Source organism: Alligator sinensis, unplaced genomic scaffold (genome assembly GCF_000455745.1).
Source record: "Alligator sinensis unplaced genomic scaffold, ASM45574v1 scaffold81_3, whole genome shotgun sequence".
NCBI lineage: Eukaryota > Metazoa > Chordata > Crocodylia > Alligatoridae > Alligator > Alligator sinensis.
The window spans coordinates 2,452,559-2,473,151 of NW_005842088.1; the positions used below are offsets into that span (position 1 = coordinate 2,452,559).

Below are 20,593 nucleotides of genomic sequence, written 5' to 3' on the forward strand. Positions count from 1 at the left end.
GCGTCAGTTGTCAGTTGCCCCATCTGGCTCAGCAGGGGTCCAATGTTGCCCCTGCTTTTCCTCCGGCTCCCCACATATCTGAAAAAGGACTTTTTATTGTCCTTGATGCTCAAAGCTAGCTGGAGTTCAGTTGCAGCCTTGGCTTTCCTGGTCTGCTCCCTACAGGACCGGACCAGTGCAGAATAATCCTCCTTGGAGGTGACTTCCATATAAGATATATCTTATAAGATATAAGAGTGGGTCAAAGTTGACAAGGAAGTTGAAGTTACACATGGTTTTAGTGATGCAGAAATAATAGTGTTGTGAATCCTGAAAAGTCTAAGGTCACTGAAAAAGACTCTGAAGAGGTTGGCTTTGGTAAAGAGAAGAAAATATCTTGGGCTAGAACTGCTTCATATATTGACAACTTCATTAAATTTGCTGAAAGGCGGAGTTGTTAGTCTGCACAGGAGGTTATGCAGTTACACGTTTTTCACTTTAATTTCATGCAAAAAGGACAGGCAGCAAGTAGGCAGGCTGATATCAGGAATTTATTTTAAAAAAGCTTCCAGGGCTAGTTATAAAGCCAGTACAGAATCAGCCCCATCACCATCAACTTCTACACCTACAGTTGATGTTGATGACTCTGAGGCACTGCAAGACCCCCCCATTGCCCCTTGAATCTCCAAAGAGGCAGTAAATTATGTACAGTACAGTAGCGTAAATGATTTTAGTTATAAGTTACATCATTGCCTCAGGATTTCTCTTCACTCCAATCCTGCTTTGCTACTACTTGATTGGCGAGTACCTCTTTACTATTTTATTCTTTATACAGTATGTTATACTGTAATGTATTGTACATTAATTCTTCAAAAATTTGCACAAGTATGGCACTATATAACTCTCAGATAACTGGAATTTTTAGATAACTGGCACCCCCCATTCTCCACTCGTGCCAGATAGCAGAAATTTTACTGTACTATTCTGCTGCAGAGTTAATTAGTTTACTCCAGCCTAATAGGGGTGTGCGTCTAGATGCATGACGCTTACTGGCTGCATCTACATGAGACAATGACTGTATAGTAGCCTGAGACTACTACACAGTAACACTGCGTGGCAGTAACACTACTGCATAGTAGTTTCAGGCTACATGCAGTCAGCGTCACAAAAAAAGTCATTGGTTGACACTACTGCACAGTAACCCAAGTTACTGCACAGTCATTTAGTATTTGTTTATACAAGTACTAAATGACTGCACAGTAATGACTGGGCAGTCAGTTTCCTGTGTAGACACAGCCACTGAGGAGCTAATTAGTCTACCCTGCAGTAAATGTCTCATATAGATGCAGGGGTTTAGGTTGTAGCTGTGTTGGTCTAAGGATATAGGCAGACAAGGTTCCTTGGGTGAATTTGATATCTTTTATTAGACCAACCCAAATGGTTGGAGAATAGTTATTAAGCAAGCTTGTTTACTTTTCATTCCATCCAGGAAGAGCACACACCAACTGCTGCAGCTTCCTGAGCCTGACGAAGGGTTTTTGAACCCGAAAGCTTGCTTAATAACTATTCTCCAACCATTTGGGTTGGTCTAATAAAAGATATCAAATTCACCCAAGGAACCTTGTCTGCCTATATCCTTAGACCAACACGGCTACAACCTAAACCCCTCAAAAGGAAAAAGAAACTCTTTGTTTTGCAAGTTGGAAGTGATCACCTTTTATGTTGCATATTCCATTCTGTGAGCTTGTTGATTGGGTTCTTAAGTCAAGCAGCTAGGTTATTTTATAATTATAATACTATCTTTCTTTGCATTTACAGATACAAGTTATATATCTGCTTTTAAGCTGAACCATGAGTCTTGTACTACATGATCTGCTTGTTTGCTGCCATCAACTTGAAAAAGATAAAGTTACAGAGCGAAGGGTAATTCATTTCAGTATGAATGTCCGACTGTGTATGTAAAGCAATGGAATGAATACATAATACCTTTTTTTCTGAAACGTTTTCAGAAAGAAATTGAAAAGTTTAAACGACTTATCCGCAAGGGATGGGTGATAGGTCATAACCAGCGGTGTGTGATTTGTGGGTGTTTTTCTTCTGTACTGCAGCAGTTCTTCACGTGGTATCCAGGTGGCTCTTTCAAACGTGCGATCTACCTCTCTGGAGGAGTGTCCTTGCTGGGTGAAAGCCTTTTTAAGATTGGTGAGGTGGCAATCCCGGGTGTTCTCTTCAGTACAGATGCGGTGGTATCTGAGGGCTTGGCTGATTATCACTGCTTTTTTGGTGTGTTTCGGGTGATTGCTGGTTCTGTGCAGATATGTATGTTGGTCTGTGGGTTTCTCGTATACTGTGGTCTGTATTTTACCCTTCTGGATACTGATCCTTGTGTCTAAAAAGGGGATGTTGGTGTTGGAGTATTCTAAAGAAAGTCGGATGGAGGGATGGTGACTGTTGAATTTCTGGTGGAACTCAAGTAGAGATTCCAGGTTCTCACTCCAAATGATGAAGATGTCATCGATATATCGTAAGTACAGCAAGGGTTTGATGGTGCAGTTCTTGAGGAAGTCTTCTTCCAGGTGGCTCATAAAAAGGTTGGCATACTGTGGGGCCATTTTAGTGCCCATAGCTGTTCCCATCATCTGGAGGAAGTGTTGATTATTAAAAGTGAAATTGTTGTGTGTGAGGATGAAGTGTATAAACTCAGTGATATCTTTGGGTCTGTATTCTGGGTTGTAGATATAGATGCACCCACTCTGTCTAAATTAATTATTCAGAAGAGGTTTTCTTTTGAACTGAATAAAAACATTACTTTTGAGTGTTACCTTAGTTCTCTAGTACCAAAAGTTCTTATGTTATTATGCATTAGCTGTTATCTGAACACAAAGAAAGAAATGACTTCTGCCTCTATGGACTTGCAACGGAAAAGGCAAAATGGGCTTGGTCTGCAGGATAGGGATAAGCTCATAGTCTTAATAAGTACTTGGTTTCCAAAGGCAAGAAAGTACTGTACAGTAGGCTCATCTACATGAGACGCTGACTGCACAGTAGCAGAATAATATTGCACAGTAGTGCGTCATAGCACCAACAGTGCTAATGCACTACTGCACTGTATTATTAGGCTACTGCACAGTAGCATCACTTAAAAGATACTTGCCAGCATTACTGCACATTTATTTAGTACTTGATTATACAAATGCTAATTTATTTATCATTACTGCACATTTATTTAGTACTTGATTATACAAATGCACAGTTAGCACTGCACAGTAGTGTCACACACAGATACGCCCAGTATGGATAAAACTCTGGTAATCTGGATGTAATGTTTCATTGCAAGAAACCACAGGTATGGCACTGTTACAGACCTATCCTGTTATGGTATTCTACAGCAAAAAACCTTGCTGTGTTACAAGTTTGTTCAACATGCAACTAAGCTGAAACAAAAGAAGGGTGCTTTTTATTTTACTTTCCAGATTTATTATTTCTAATGGTTTTTTTTCATTGATTTTAATTTTCCAACTCCTGTGTTCTGGATCCAAAGTTTCTCCAACTCATCCATTAGTCAGATATCACCTGTATAATGCCTTGCCCCCCTCTCCCCTTTGCCCACATGAGGCATTTATTATGTAGCTAATTTGTTAATTGTCCTCCAGAGTTCGTGTGTGTTCCATGAACTCCATTCACCCAGGAAGCACATTTTTGACATTTAAATAAGTTTACCAGTATCCTAATCTTGTTTTTTCAAAGCTATTTTTCAAAGCTGCAAGTATTTGTACCCATAACTTGCAGGACCCAAATGTTCCACATTCAAAAGATTACTTTTTATATTTTCTTCACATGTTAACTACTGAGGACCACTTCACAGAGTGAATCTTCTACTGATGTCAATGGAAATGTTGTACTACAGAGGCATCTCTGTCCAAGAATGATGGAAACTAGAATTTCAGATTCTAATAGCAGATTTCTGCAGTAGAGTCAAAATGTCATTTTTTTTTGTCCAATGGCAAAGGCAGAATAGTGCTCCCAAGAACAACAGAACACTTAAGAGATGCAAGCTTAGAATTTCCTTACTTTTGATAATTTATATCACAGCTTTTACATTAACATATTTTAAAAATTCCTTTGTTTTTCAACTGGAAAGTAAACTGTAAAAGTGAGAGAGAGACATTAAATAGATTTGAAAGGCTCTTAACATTGTGTGCATAAATATCATTGGGACTATGAAATATTTCTCCATCTTAACCTTTAGGAAAACTCTGCTTGTGAGTTCAGTCAGAATGTTCATTTTAACCCTTGGGCTCCAGGAAGCTGCACTAGAGAGATGGAAAACTGTATATTGAAAAAGGATTAACAGCATTAACTCATTTCATAGTGTATCAAGCAGCTGTTAAGAGTAATGATTTTCAGTTACTAACAGCCTGTCAAGGTTTGTAACAGTGACATTAAAGGGGAAAGGCCAGATATGTTAATACTAAGTCCCTGAACCATCTAGTCCTTCTTAACTTGGATTTCTTAGAATCAACCAAAAGATGCCACTCCACATTACATTTTTTTCCTGTTTTCTTCCTGGCTTTGACTTACATTGCATGTTTCAACCCAGTGAACAGTTATAGTCAAGTTTCAACCCCATAAGTGTAAGAGCTAATGATTAATTGGTGATACAACTTTAACTATAGTGGTGCAAACAGAGAAGTCACATTAAATTTTAGCAGCAATAAAAGGGGAGGAAGAAACAAATTGGGTAAATTTCAGTTCCCTTCTTCATGTCATGTGTTCTTGTCATCAGCTTGCCTCTTCTATATTTAAAATTATATAAACATTCTCTTTCTAAGTCCTAGAGATCTTTCAAGTTAATTGTCATGATAACTGAAATTATATAGAGCACAATTTAGGTTTGACACAAATCTTTAAGCACATTTATATACTTTTTTCCTAGAAAGTTTACTATGAAAAATCATATTAATATTATATACATGCATTACCTCAACCTTCATATGCTTGTGATTTCCATATTGTGCAACTACAAATTAGAATCCTGCCTATACAGTTTGGAGTACTTAAGTATTAGACTGCTGTAGTTCTAAATCAATTTGCTCTTTATCCTCACTTCATTTTGACAGAATCCCTACAACTTAGCATGCAATAAATTACGTTGTCATATTTCAGTATTTTTACAACTAGGTTTATTTTCTAGGTAAGCAATTACCCTATGAGGAACTAAAAGTTCTTACTGTGACTTTTTGTAACTGCTCAAGCATGCCTGTGTACAGCTAAAATATTGTGTGGTTCTGGAGGGATGTGTTATATCTGTGAGTAACTGTAGCGTCTTACTGTTCTAAGTTTTCTACTCAAGATGATTTACTGTAGCTTTTTACTGCTCTAAAACAATTAAAAAACAAAAGTTTGCAAATTTTAAATTAACTGAATTTGAAGCAAACATCACAATGTAAATTATAGAGTTATAAATTATAACTATAAAGACTGAGTATTACTTAAAGAACCATTACAAGATTAAAATATTTCCAGTTTAAAATGTAGTAGAAAAAACAGCCCCCCCCAACAAAAGAAAAGAAATAAACTAACAAAGTTCATAATGGACATTTGGATAATATCCAGTGCATTATACTACATTACGCAGCTGAATGTCAGGAATAGGACACTTCTTGCATTCTTTCTGTATGCAAAACTCCCACTGAAACTATTCTGGACCATTTCAAATACAAACTGGGTCCTTAAAAACAGGCTGCTTCCCACACCCCACACTTCCTGTTCTTGTGTAGCAAGGCAAGTACATTTGTTATAATCATACTACCACCTTCATGTATAGAAACCTGAGCTTTTTGTGGTAGTTTTAAATGACCCCTCATGAGGAATAATATATTTGGTTTAAAAACAGGACAAAACTTGAAGCAAAGGAAGAGCAAGGACAAATTTGTTCAAACTCGTAGTGAGGAAAAGTTCAGAATTTAGGGCTTAGGCAGACAAGGTTCCTTGGGTGAATTTGATATCTTTTATTAGACCAACCCAAATAGTTGGAGAATAGTTATTAAGCAAGCTTTCGAGTTCAAAAACCCTTCGTCAGGCTAAGGAAGTTTCAGCAGTTGGTGTGTGCTCTTCCTGAATTTAGGGCTTGATTTTCATTCATCTCTTAATTTTCCTCACAAACTATGAATGTTGCCTGGAAAAAAATGTTAAAATGGAGGGGCAAATGTCAAACTTTGTCCACTATCCAGAGATTTCTGCCTTTCCCAGGCTCACAACAAGACAGTTGTCTTGTATCCAATGAGTAGCTTCACTTAGGCCAGCTATTCTCAACCAGGGTGATGCTGGAGAGAGGAGATAAGTGCAGGCTCAGGTGAGAAGGTAAGTGCAGGCTCTTCCCTTTCAACTGCTCTTCCTTCTCCCTCACCCCAACCCTCCTCTACCCGCTCCAAAAATCACTGCAGTGCAGGCTCTTTGCTGGCAGCTGCTACTTCTCCTTCCTGGCCACTCTTCCAGCAGGTAAATACTATAACAAATATATTAACAAATACCGTATGTTAGTTTTTTTAATGGGATGCTGCTCAATTCACAAAAGTTATGGAGAGGTGCCTCAAGTCTAAAAGAGTTGAGAACCACTGATCTAGGCAAGCCTAAAGTACAAAGGTTGACTCTACAAAGTGTGCATGGCATAAGATATAGAACTGGTTGAAAGAAGCAAAACTCATGTTGTGGACTATGGAGCAGAAGATCAGCTGGTATAAACTGTTACAGGATCTGGCTCCTGGTTCATTATGTATTACATTACACAACCTATGTTCATTTATTTAACCAAGATAATAGCTAATATTTCTGTGGAATCCTGGCTTTTTGGAAGCCAATGGCAGAACTTCTATCAATTACAGTGGGCAGGTCTATACAAGATGGTACTGTGCAGTGGTTACTATGCAATTATTTAGTACTTGTATAATCAAGTACTAAATAAATTCACAGTAACTGGAGTTACTGTGCAGTAGTGCTGGTAAATGCCTTTTTAGTGATGCTACTAGCGTATTAACACTGTTTGTGCTCTGACATGCTACTGACTACTAAATTAGTATTATTTGGCTAATGAGCAATTAGCGTCTCGTGTAGATACACCAAGTTAGGTCAGGATTTCATTCTTGATCTTTTATTGCCAGGGTGCTTCGTGTGCCTCCTGATCAATATTAGGATATGGAGTATTCAAATCCCTATGGCCAGCACAACCAGATGTAGCATGCTAATGGGATTCTCCCACGTAGTCCCTGCAGCGAGCAGCTCAATCACTTCAAGAAAAACATTCCTCTACAATCCCAGATCTGGAAAAAGGCCACACACTACTGACACCACTTAAAACCAGCTCTGGTGTACTGTTTTCAGAGAAACAAGGTCTACATTTTCAGACATGATGCAGAGAATAGTTTACACTAGTATAGAGAATTTATATCGTATTGTGGACCAGAGTTGAGGGATTGAGAATGGCACATTAAATCCATCGCCCTAGCGTTAAAATAAATCAAGATGCACCATAAGCACCGACAGAACTTAAATGCAAATATCACTATGTTTCTCAACAGAAGACATAAAGGAAGGTGATTGCTAGAACGATACCATTTGTTTGCTACTTATTTTTTGCTCTGTGATAGGACAGAAGCAATGCTGCACAAGGGAACATGTTACACATTAGTGAAAAATCTCTGTGGGAGTCCTGATGATCTTAACATTCATATTCAGAAGGAATATCACTCTGTCTAAACACAAAGCAAGAACTTTAATGTAGTTCCCTGTGTGTGCCAAAGCTTAAAGAGCCATTATATTGCTACATGTCATGGAACAAAAGAGAATAGGAGGAACAGGAGATGCTTAAATCAAAAGCATATGGAGCCAGTTTGATCAATTTGAGGAGGTAATTAGCCCAATCCTCTGTTATTTTTACCTTTAAAGAACAAGAAAAGTTGCTGCCAACTTTTATATATGCAACAACCTTTAACAGTTGAAACTGTTTGACAGAAAGGGTCTGAATGGTATTCCCTATTTCAATTACAAGATAAAATATCTTCAAAACTCAACTTCCCAATGAATTTAAGAGCAGTTTTTCCTGATTCTGTGTCTCATTCCGAAATGGCCAGTGACATCTTTCTCCTTTTCTTCCCTCAGAAACAGACACATCTCCTGTTGACTTTAAAGGCCTTGCAAGAACCCTGGAAAAAAGCTACAGGGGGTTATGGAACATATCAGCATTACAGAGGAGGGAAGAGAAAGGAGGGAAAAACCTAAAGATAAAGATCTCTCAGAATCATCAATGAGGGATGCCCCCATAAATCTAAGGCCAGAACTGGAAACTGTATCCTGCTGATTTGTCTCTTTATTTCACTAATTCTTCCAAGATGCTAAAAGACACTCACTGGAAGCAGTTTAATAGCACATTGTTGGAAAATTGTTAGTGCCTTAATCATACAAGATCATTCTGATGCTCCTTGGGAATTTAGATTTGCACAGCTTATTAGGATGTGACCTTTCCCTCTGATTTTTTATTTTAAAATCAAGTTAACATGCAATTTCCCCAGTGGGAGTAGCTGTGCTTCCTTCACAGATAAGGAAAATAGTAATGGCAATTCATATAGAGGAACTTTTATATTTCTATAGTACAGACAACATTGTGGTCTTGACAGACATCCAAAGCATTCCTAGAGACTGAGGGGAAAATCACGTGCTATGTTAATGAAAAAAAAGCCCAAAAACATAATCAAAAGGTATTTCCCTGAATCTTTCACCCAATTTTTTTCAACAGCCAAGTCATATGATATTAAGTTTGAGTCACTTTGGAGACATATAGGTCCCACCAGTTAGGGTGATGCTACTGCTGGTTGTGAGATAATTTTGGTATTAATTGCTTTGAATCTGGACTACTATTTTATGACACAATTCTGAAGGACCCATTATCCTCACTGGATTCTACAGAACTCAGCTCTGTTTCTCTGTAGCTCTGAAATTGTCACACTTCATCAGACTCCCAGCACCTCTTTTCTACCGATTTATTTACTCTTAACTAGAGATCCAATGAAAGTGGTTGGACTGGTGCAAGAGTAAGAATTTATCTGCCCAGTTCCTCCCTAATTATTTTTCTTTGCCCTTTTTATAATAGTATAATCTTTTCTCTGTACCCCCAGACCCAGATTCCTTTTAATTGAGTTTAAATTTCCAAGTAACATGCAAATACATGAAGAAATAAATAAGAAATAAATGGAAGTTTTAGTGGTGCTGCATACATCAAATACATTTCTATATTCTAAATTTTATATGAATCAAGATTGCAAAAATTCACAGCTTTTGATTATCAAATTATTTCCTTGGCATAGTAACATTCTTGACAACGATTAGGTCAGTGGTACACCAGGAAAGGAATAATTGAAATAAAGAAATTAAATATTTTTCCTTTTGAACATTAAGGGAAAAGGATAAAGGTATCATACATTGTGGCATTCCTATCCAAATAAGCTTTTCCCACAATCACAAGGTAGTAAATAGTGAAATAAAGTAAACATTTTCCTTAAGTGTTTAATTCCCTAGAATAATCTTGTTAAATTAATACATTGGCTAAGCGGTATAAGTTTTTATTCTACATATGATCATCTTCATGACGTGAATGCTGTCACAACACTGGAGTCAACAGAAGAATGGAACAGCACACGTGTTCCCTGAAATAAATTTGGTGCAAGCCAATCTGTTTTAAAGCAGCAGGAGTCTCTAATCAGTGAGAAATTATTCACTAGATTATGTGAGTCTATGTAAAACTGCACATATTAGGGTGGAATCCTCACTGGAGACATGTGAATTGTCCTAACTACTTTGTACTTTGTAACTGCTCTGCAACCAAAGTTTGGCTTCCTAAAATATTCCTGCAATTACTATTAGAATGGGTGCCCCTAAGTATTTAGATTTGCATTTCCAGAAAGAACCCTCCTTTCAATGACTGACAAAAGATACTGGTTTATTGATTTCAGAATCAAGTAACTGGCAGCCCTTAAAATCAATTTAAGTTAAGGGTAGGCCCTAGGAGTTAATTTGCAATTGACCTGAGGCTAATCTACCTCTTGGATAAGTAAGAAGAGTCATTATCTAAATTACAGGTTTAAAGCCTTATATAAAGAAAATGTAACACAAGACTAAATACATTCAACCTAATACAATTAATTTAATTCATCTCCACAGTATATTGGTGCTGTATGTATCAGATCCCAAGTTTTTAGTAAGAAGCTCAATACAGTTACTATTGCACAGAGAATTAAATAAAAAAAACTTGACAAATTATAAAGCAAGAGTAAGGAAAAGCAATCTGTTGACTAACCTCATTTTAAATGGCACTGCCCACATGTTTGAAAAATGATTCAGCCCAAGCTGTATCTGTGTTCCTTCTGCTGTGACACCGAATTTCTACATAGGTGCATAGCGTAGGTGCTAAGAGTTTATTTACAGAGGGCAGGACCAACCTTGCATGTAAACACATAAAGAACATGATAAAGAGCTTTGTGTCCCATTAGTAATTTACAGAATTATGATTTGCTCCTCCCAAACACACCTATAATTGAATTCCTCTGTCATAAAATCACTGGGACCAAACAAGTTCTGATATCTTTTATCAAGCCTCTTTTTCTCATCATTTGTTAACATATTTATTATGGACCTTTTCTTCTTTTTATAGATTCATTTACTTTAGTTATAAATTAACCCTGGAATTTACCTTCCCACAGATCACAAACTCCAGCTCTTTTATTCTGCTTGCAAAAGTTTCAAGCTTATGAATTTATGGTTTAGAGCCACTTTGAACAACAGTTGATGATTAAAATGAGTGAAAAAATGAGCTTAAAAATTCAGATTCAATATGCATAGAATTCAAAAGTTTACATGCTTCTTTGTGCCTTTCTGATCTAAAAATCAGGCTAGATATAGTTAAGGGGAAACATGTTCTCTTGTGAGATTTCTGGTGCTTCTTTCATGGTGGACAAATATAAAGCACAATCCAAAAATTCTTACTCTGGATAAAAATTCAATTTGTATCAACTGAAGATGTATGCTATTTCCCAAGTTAGACAGCATTTTTCCAGAAGGAGATCCAACTTCATTTTATCCAATTAACAAAACATAAGTATGTTTTTAACACAATAACAAAAATAATGAGCATTCAAAAACCCCACACATTTTTATTAATGTAAATGTTTAATATACAGCCAAAACTTTAGTTTCAGTAGCTAGGCTAATACACCAACCATTTGCTTTATTACAGTCTGTCTTTCCCACATGCAAAACAGCTTAAATGTTGAGGCTTGATGTAATATGACTTTGAAAGGTAAACCTGGCTTTTCTAAAATTTCACTCCTGTTCATACTAAGAATTTTCAGTGAAAAAAATGATTTAGTGATGATTCAGAGAACTGGTAATCAGACTTACAGAAGCTTCCATCCCTAGGTCACTTTAACAGATCCAGCTTAGACTGGCTGTGACCATGGCTGTTACATATACTGTATATAATGAGGTAGTAACTTAATCTTCTTCCTGGTGTATATGTCTTCCTCATCAAAATACAGTCACAAATGGCACCCATGTTTTAAAAGGAATTTATCTGGACTTTTTATGTCATGTATATTTATTCTCCCATAAATCACAAGTTAAAAGGTTCAGTAACCTGTACATTACATGATTTTATGTGTAAGTAATGTATTTGTCTGACAATGGGGTTTTCCACTCTTAATCCACCTTCCAAGCAAAAGGAGCTTGATTTTGCTTCTCTTATTGGTAGTGTAACAATTCTACTCATGAGGTTACTTGACAGTCAACTGAAGTTAAAACATTTTGTGTCTCTGATTTATAATACTCTATAATTATCAATAACGTCTAATACATAAGACTATGTCTGGTGTTCTTTGAGAATTTTATAACTGATAAAAGATATGTTCCCAAATATTTCATTTATTTAATTATCTACCATAGGTTATTGCTGTATCTTTGTTTTGTCTTTGCAAAATATGGCATATTTTGCTTTTTTAACAGAATCAATTGTGATATAGTGGAATAGTCAAAATAAATTATCTCAACTTTTACAACACATTTGATTCTTCTATGGTAAAATAAAGACCAAGCTGTTGAAATATATACTATTAAATATCTTAAGCTTAAAGTTTTCATATCTTTTGAAATATAAACTTAATTTAGCAGTCTTCTCCTGATCGTACAAATCTCACTGATTTTAATATTGCCCTTGTTAGTGCTGCATATTTTGAAAAAGCAAGTCTTGTGCTCTTATATACAAGTCCCACTGTGCAAAAGAATCAACCCCAGAAGGCCCTAATACATAACTGTAGTTCTAGTGAAGTCAATGAGTCTTTGGGGTGACCTGAACAGACCTGAACAGAGCCCTCTGGAGGATCAGAGCCATAAAATGTGCAAAGTACCATCTACTGCCACACCTTGTATACACAAGCTCATAATTTTGTTTGCGTGGGGGGACTTTCACTCAAGGCAGAAGGAATTTTCAGAACAAACAAGATGTTATTTATTCTTTAAAGGTGACCTGAATATTTCTGCATCTAAAAATATGATATAATGGTTGATATGTATAGGACGATACATTTTTTTGCCACATAAGAAGCAATAACTGAGTCCCTTCCAAGGGTTTAACTATAAGAAAAACAGGTTTTGGTCCTTGAGTACCCAGAGGTATGATTTTTAAATCAAGACTTCTTTTAGATCTAGAGCAGCCATTGCTGGAACTGTAGTGGATCTTGCTTATCTTGAGCCTCAGGTAGGGAGAAATTTGAGAGAAAGGAAGACAAATGCAGAGAAAGGAAGATATATTTTTGAGACAGGTTGGTTTTAAATTGGAAAGACTCCTGGACAGTAGAGCAATAATTGCAAGTATCTTTTTTAACTATGAAAAGATTAATACAGATTGAAGTTTCAGCAGTGCCTAAGCACTTTGGAAAGGAAGCCCAATTGATCTTCCATGGTATTTCAGCTCTCAAGTTGCTTAGGTACTTATGAAAATGTCTAATATATTTATGTGAGAGGCAAAGATTTCTTAGAGTGATATCTTTTATTGGACCAACTATGTATTTGGGATGGAGTTAGACAAGCTTTCAGGTAACCTGAGAAAGAATGTCTTGGTTTCAAAAGCTCCTGGTCTGCTCCAGTCAAACACGGACCCAAGCTGCACGCAGTGCCTGTGAGCACCGTGTGGTGTGTCCTAGAGCATGTGGTGAGTACTGTGCAGTAGCCCTGTGCAAAGTGGCTAGTCCTCGCTTTGGATTCAGATTCGGCCAATTCAGGGAACAGTCATTCAATCTGGTGATTCGAATCACTGTCCTGAATCGATTCAGCCAAATCTGATTCGGAGATTCGGCCACAGCCAAATTGGCTGAATCTCCAAATCAGCCCCATCCCCTGCCCGCTCTCAGTGGCTGCCCTGTCTGTTCTCCCAGCTCCCGGCTCTTTGAAAAACAAAGCCCCCAGTCACTGGCTGCTGCCAGGCAGGGGTGGTGATCCCCGCTACCCCCAGTTGCCCTGTGCTGTGTACCCCCTCCCTCTCCCCCAGCTCCACCCCCATGGCTGCCTCGCCCACCCCAGCTCCCAGCCCTTTAAAAAAAAAAGGCCCCACACTCACTGGATCCTTCCAGGTGGTGGTGGCTATCCCCACCGCCCCCCAGAAGCCCCAAGGCTGCTGCAGCAGCTGGTGAGGTCAGGGGTTTTTTTTTAAAGGGCCAGAAGCTGGGGTGGGCAGGGCAGCCATGGGAGGCAGGGGTCAGGGGGCTCATGACAGAGCCCCCGATGCAGCGCGGAGCAGTAGGGGGCACTGGGGATCGCCACCCTGCCCGGCAGCAGCCAGTGACTGGGGGCTTCTTTTAAAGAGCGAGGAGCTGGGCTCAGGTGGGGTAGCAATGGGGAGGGCTGGGAGAGTGGGCGGGGGCTGGGGAGCACTCAGGGGGACTGTGGAAGCAGGCAGAGAAATTGGGCCTGGCAGGGGTCCCCCCCATGTTCCCCTCCTCCCTCCTCCAGCCTCCCCTCCCCCACCCGCTACTTACCAGCATGGAGTCCGGGTGCAGCTCCCTGATGCAGCCAGCAGGGACTGCCTGAATCACTGAAGCTCTCCGAAACTTTTCCAAAACAATTAGGAGAGCTTTGAATCGATTTGGACCTTTTCACTGGTCCCCTGATTTGATTTGGATTTGGAGATTCGGCCACCAAATCGGGCTGAATCACCCCCGAATTGAATCAGCACCCAAAGCTTATCATAGCCCTACTGTGCAGTCCAGATAGGGTGGCCACTACATGCCGCACAGCTGCTGAACTGGCCAGACTGTGCCACACACGATGCCCACTCCAGTCATTCCGGGATCTGCATGGATCTCAGACCAGCTGGAGTAGCTACCAGGTCAGGTATGCTGAGGGAGGGTAGAGGGGGAAGGTAAAGGGAAGGAGGTCCAAGGGCCAGATCTAGCCCATGAACTGGCCTTGCACGATGGGCATGCACCGTGCCTCATATGGGTTTGATCAGACCTGGGGGCTGCATGGGAGGCCAGATAGCAGGGTTCCATGGGCTGGATTCAGCACTCAGGCCATATGTTTGACATCCCTGCTGTAAGATATTAAATTTCAGTATTATCACGAGTCTGTGGTCAATGCTCTTACAGATTAATGTAAGAGGAATATTAACACAATTCCTTATTACATATTCTTTTTCTCCCAGGTTTGCCAAACTGGGGCAGCTGAAGGGCTACTAGGGCCAGCAGCAACTCCCCTTACGTTGGTAAGTACCTGAATGCACTATGTAGGGGCCTGACAGCTACCATGAAACCTCTTACTTTCTTTCCTATCCCCCACGAGCTACAATAACTCATGCAAAAATAGTACAGTTCTTCCTGGGCTGAATAGATTCCATTTTAGACTGTGACATCTCAAAAGGCATAAAGCAAATTGGTTTTAATAAAACTAATTAGGGAAGGCAGAAATGGAAAAGTCATATTAAATTTGTCAGTTCATATTCTTTCCAGTAAACAGTATTTTCTACAATATATTTTCTCCAGTCTAATTTGAGGTCTGAATACATTGCATTGTCAGAAAGCCTTTTTTTCCCAGTTTCCAAACTAAATTGCCTTAACTTTGTTCTGTTATTCTTAGTTATACCACTATGCATTAGTCTGATTTTGTATTTTCCAAAGAAGATTGAAGGAGTTAGATCCTCAAAGCGCATTGGGCTACATTGAAAATGCCAGTCCTAAATAATTCTTTTTCCTCTTTGGTATGATATTTGCATCTTTTATATACTTCTTGTCATGTTGCGTGGCTGAAGCCATAAATTAAATTAATTTGTGGTAATTTAATTCCTTCCATGCTCCTGATACTCTGCCTGGCAACATGGAACCCCAAACTGAATGCATTATTACAGGGAATATTGTGATGTTTCACCTTTGTAAACTCACGTCTAATTTGCTGTCCTCTACCATACTTGGGGTAACCCCCATCTTCCCCTACTCCTCTTCTCCCTCCTTCATCCCTCTCCCTTCAAATGCAGGTCTGAGAAGACTGAGGAAAAAGTAAGCCAGATAAGCCACCCTCATCTTCCCTGCTTGGTTTATACTTAATGCCCACAATACTTGGAGGATGCTGAGCTGACCAGAAGCCTGATTGCTGCCTCTCTGAATAGTTTGTTCATTCCAATACAGAGCAGTGACTAATGAAAGGGCAGCCAGTTCATAGCCAAGCTCCTACTAAAAGGTCAAATTTCAACAAAAGGTTAAGGTTGCCACACAGGCTGAATGACATTATGCTATGCCACACTTCCTGTTGACTACCAGGGAGTAGGAGAAGCAAGAACCAGTTGTAAAGTCTGAATTAGAAAATACAGCCATGCTACATTACAGAAGCATCAGTATTATGTAAAAGTATTTTATTATTAGTTAAGTATTATATTAAACTTACCTCAGTCTTTACTTCTATACACTTTCTGTTCTATTGTCCTTAGTGACAGGGGACCTGGCATTTGCTGTTAGTACATCAAACAGTTCGGGTTCTGGCAGAAGTAATGAGAAGTGAGATTGCATTTAAAAACCAGTAACAATCTTGAACTAAAACCAACAACCAGCAGAACTCCCAAAATACTGCAGAAAGACTGTTTTTGTGGCACTGGTACCATGTCTTAAACCAAACAGAGACAAAAAAATTAATAGGAAGCCAGATATAGTGCAGTTTTGAGACCAAACAGGTTCCACAAAGTATTTTAAGCGCTAAGTAACGGATCTTATTCAAATGTCTGTATTGTAAGGATTCTCTGCTTAATTCTTTCCTCTAAACTAGCACCATCAGAGATAATGTCTCCCAAACCTCCCTATAAACTCCCTCAGAAATGTCTTGATTTTTAATTTTCTCCTTGGCCACATTCATGGTTTCTCTCTGGCTTTCTTCTCTACTGGGCCATTACAGTACACCAGGCTCAATTCACCACTACAAGAAACAATTATGCTAACCCTTCAGAACATAAAATAGCTCTTAATATCAGATTAAAGGTAATATAAATTATCTGTAATACATTGGACACAGAACATATCACAGGTTTGCAAAATGTTCCACTGTGCAATTTTAATTTTGGAAATATTTTTGTTTGTAAAAGTCAGTAGAACACACTGTTGATACTATTTTTATTATTTTTTTAAAACAACGTTGATAAGCCACACAAGAGCAATTTTCTGAGTCTTCATTTAAACTTTCACCTATTTAGAACTGGCACCCTGATAACCCAAAGTGAATTGAAAGAAATGTATGACTTCCAAAACTTCAACATTACATCATGAAGTATTAAACAGTGAATGACGTAGAGTTCAGTTGTCTGATGTGATTTATGTAACTTTTTCCTTGTAGAGAAATCTGTCTTCCTCTACAACACTGGGAACCAATCAAAAGATGACAAATACTACATTCAGTTGGTGATGCACAGAACAATGAAAATGGTAATATCAAGGCAATAATTGCTTCATACAGGGTCCACTGATGAAATAATTTACAGGAATATATATTTGCAAGGAGAACTTCAATTACAAAAAGATTTCTGAAATATATATCTACCAGAACTGATGTTTCCTCCAGGAAATAAGGATATATTGGCACTAGAGTGCCAACTGGAGTGCCCAGTATTTGCTTTTTAAGATACTAAATCAATTACTTTTTTCATTGGTGGGGCAGCACAATGGTCTATGCCAGGGGTGTTCAACCTTTTTTAATAAGTGTACCCTGGTGTGGGGAGGTTGCAAGTGGTGGAGCGAACCCAGAGCAGGGAGCCAGCAGTGCGGAGTGGCAGTGCTCCATCCTCGTGTGCCCCTGTGTACCTCCTAGGACCTTTCAAAGTACCCCCAGTGGTACGCATACCACCGGTTGACAACCCCTGGTCTATGCCATAATATATGCCATATCTTTGTATTTTTTTCCTATTTAACCTAAATGTAGCCCATAATACAGTGATTTAATTTCTAGTGATCTAAGTTTTATACAATGAGTTAGGCTACCCTAAGTATAAAAATTCTGAAGATTTCCTATATGTAACCCTATCAGGTTGGTAAAGAAAGTAGACACACTGATGTTAAGTGGGCCCAATGAACACATATTTGACTACATATAGGCATATTGCCAGGAAATTATGTAAGAAACTCTTGTGGGTCCCTAATTCCCGATGTTATAAGGTTTTTGTTGCCTTTGTGAAAACTGCTACCCAGGTCAATGGAACTGACTATTTCTTATTGCAAGAGGCTCATGATGGCAAAAATGTTACAAAATGAAATTGAGATGAATGGTAGAGTTAGATATGGGAAACAAACATTACATTTTATAATATGACACCAGATTCCCTCTTTCAAAGTATTAATACACAGATATTATTTTAAAAATCTACCAAAAACTAATAATGTTTTCACATGATTTCCAAAAATATGCTTTTTTACTGGCCGTAGCATTGACCGTACTCTTAGCAAACAACAAGTATTTTTACAGAATTGTTAATAATTTGAAGCTTGCAAAAGAACAGCACAAAAAAGTACATTTTTATTTTCTGTTTTTAAGTCACATGCTGTCACTAACAATTGTAATATTATTTTTTCAACTTCATCTTACATTCAACTGTAAGAACACCTAGTTACTGAGACTTGATACATTTAAAACTATTGTACTTTTAACTCAGGAGTCAGCAATCTATGGCCTACAGTGGGATTCAGCCTGCAAAGAGATTTTATCCAGCCCACCGTGCTGGGCCAGTGGCACTCAGCAGCTCGGGGAATCAATGGCAATCAGCACTCAGGAAAAACAGCAATGGTGGCTGGGCCACAAATATCAGAATGACTTCAAAGACACATATATTTGGCCCATCATTGCTTAAAGGTTGCCAACCCCTGCTTTAACTGAGTTAAGTAAGCTAACAATGGCCCTAGTGCAGGGGTGGTCAAAATACAGCCCACAGAAGGCTTTTGCCTGGCCCACAGTGGGTTTCTCCATTCTGCCCAGCCCAGGCACGAGGGGCAGCCCAGGCCATGGCACAAGCAGCCATTCTCTTCCCCTCACCACTCCCCTGGGCACAAAGTAGAGTTGTGCTGGCATGGCAGCCGGACTCCATTTCCTGGCAGCCCCGGTGGCGGCAACTCCTGGCTGCCACTTTCAGAACTAGCCCCAGTGCCAGGGCACTCTGGCTCATCCAACCTGCACCCACCACCAGGGTCAGATCCTGAGCAAGCAAGGCACATGGTTGGGTGGCTGGGATCATGCCATGGGCTGGCTGGGATCATGCCATGGCTGGCAGGGTGTGGGGCTTAGAGCAAGATGGGCAGGCAGGGCCAGGGCCCTGGGAGCTTAAGGCAGTGACAGCGCAGGGTTGGAACCCGGGGCAGAGTCACGATCCGCTGCCTGCATGCCCCTGCAATGGGCATGGGTTCCATTGGCAGGGGCATGCAGGAAGCAGATCACAGCTCTGCCATGGCTGTGGCCCCGCGCTGTCACTGCCCCATGATCCAGGCCCCAGACACAACTCCCTGTCAAACTACATGCACTGTCTGTGTAACTCCTGGCCAGTTTCCATGGAGACCCTGGGATCATGGGGCTGTGACAGTGTGGGGCCAGGGCTGGGGCTGGGGCCAGGCCAGAGCCCCAAGTCTGTGGGCAGGAATGTTAAGGTGGCTACTGGACCTGTATTATACTAGACTATTATGTTTTTAATCCCTCTGTTCCCTGTCCATAGGGCCATTCCAAGGGGGTGCGAATCGGGGCAACCACCCTGGGCCCCATGCTTTGGTGGGGGGGCACAGAGCTAGGTGGAGTGGCCACAGCCCCTCCTGTAGGGCCCACCTAATGCTGGTGGCTCCGTGCCGCTGCCACTGCTGGCTTCGTGTCCGGCTGCTCATGCCCTCCCCCACCGCTGCTGCCAGCTTCTTCGCATCCGGGCCCTGCACAGGCTTATTTGCCCTGGGCCCCACACCTTGCTAGGGTTGTCTGCCTGTCCCTTCCTGTTTTTCAGTTTATTGGTAGAAATGGATATCAGTCATTTGTTCCCACGATTCTATTGGCTGTAGAGGTGGGGTGGTGCACAGCTAGGAGGAGCATGTTCTGAGCCACCCAGGGAGGAGGGAGCTGAAGGATCCTAGAGGCTGGCCCCTCTGCTAGGGTGGCCATCATAGAGGACAGTCTGGTTGTCCTCTGCCCTCTATTGATACTAAACCAGATGCCTTTATGTCCTCTATTTTTCTCTTGAAGAGAGAAATAGAGGACATAAAGGCATCGGATTTTGTATCAATACAGGACAGAGCACAGAGTAGTAGAAAACCAGAATGTCCTCTATGATGGCCGCCCTACCCTCTGCACCTGTGCGAGGAGCCATGGTTGCAGTGCATGTGCAGGCACAGCAGGAGCTGAGGCACTGCTGCATGTTTGGCGTGTGCAGGTGGGTCTGGACCCTGGGGCAACTAATCTGCTGGAGCGGGCACTTGGTTAGCACACATACTTCCCTGCACTGCCTCAGCACAAGGTAATGGCTTTGAGAGCAGGGAGGGGGAGCATTGCATTTGTATCTGCTGGAACACCAGTGGGACTGGGAGGAGGCTCTTGTCACCATCTTTACACTTACAGAGCAGTCTGGTGAGTCCCTGGGGTGTTCTACTGAGTGGGGAGAGGAAGCTTTGGGCAGAGCTCTGGACTCCTGAGCAGCTGGGCTGGCTCATTAAACCATTAGTTCTCCTCTGGGACAGGCAAACCTGTCTGTCTTCTGTGGGAGGAATGGAAGGTACTGCTGGGCAGCTGGCTGCACTGCCAGAGGCATCCAATGCCCACTGACGCCACTCAGCCCAGCTCTGACCAGAATGTGCCCAGGGCAGATTCCTGGGTACCCAACGTCTCTGCTGAATACTGATGGGGGGAGGGGAGGTCCCTGTGCAGTGTGTGCCCCTGGCTCCCAAGTCTGGAGCTGGGCTGGAGTGAGATCGGATCTCAGTGGGGGGAGGGGTTGCTCAAGCCTCACATCAGCTATGCCACATTCTCTCAAGGCTGGACTGTCTGGATAGAATAGCTGAGCTGTGGGATATGTGAAACCATGATG

At 40.6% G+C, this 20,593-nt stretch overlaps 1 protein-coding gene and 1 long non-coding RNA gene across 2 annotated transcripts in view; one reads left to right on the forward strand and one right to left on the reverse strand.

The window, feature by feature from the left end:
• Window positions 1-16,048, reverse strand: part of PPARG (peroxisome proliferator activated receptor gamma) — a 102,666-nt gene extending 86,618 nt beyond the window's left edge. The window contains exon 1 of the mRNA XM_006023900.3: window positions 15,952-16,048. The gene's annotated coding sequence lies outside the window, so the exon portion shown is untranslated. The remainder of the gene's footprint in view (window positions 1-15,951) is intronic.
• LOC112550357 lies at window positions 14,717-18,327 on the forward strand. The gene is made up of 3 exons (XR_003094143.1): window positions 14,717-14,779; window positions 16,888-16,976; window positions 18,197-18,327. It is a non-coding gene; the product is annotated as an uncharacterized LOC112550357 (long non-coding RNA).
• The last annotated feature ends 2,266 nt before the right edge of the window (window positions 18,328-20,593 follow it).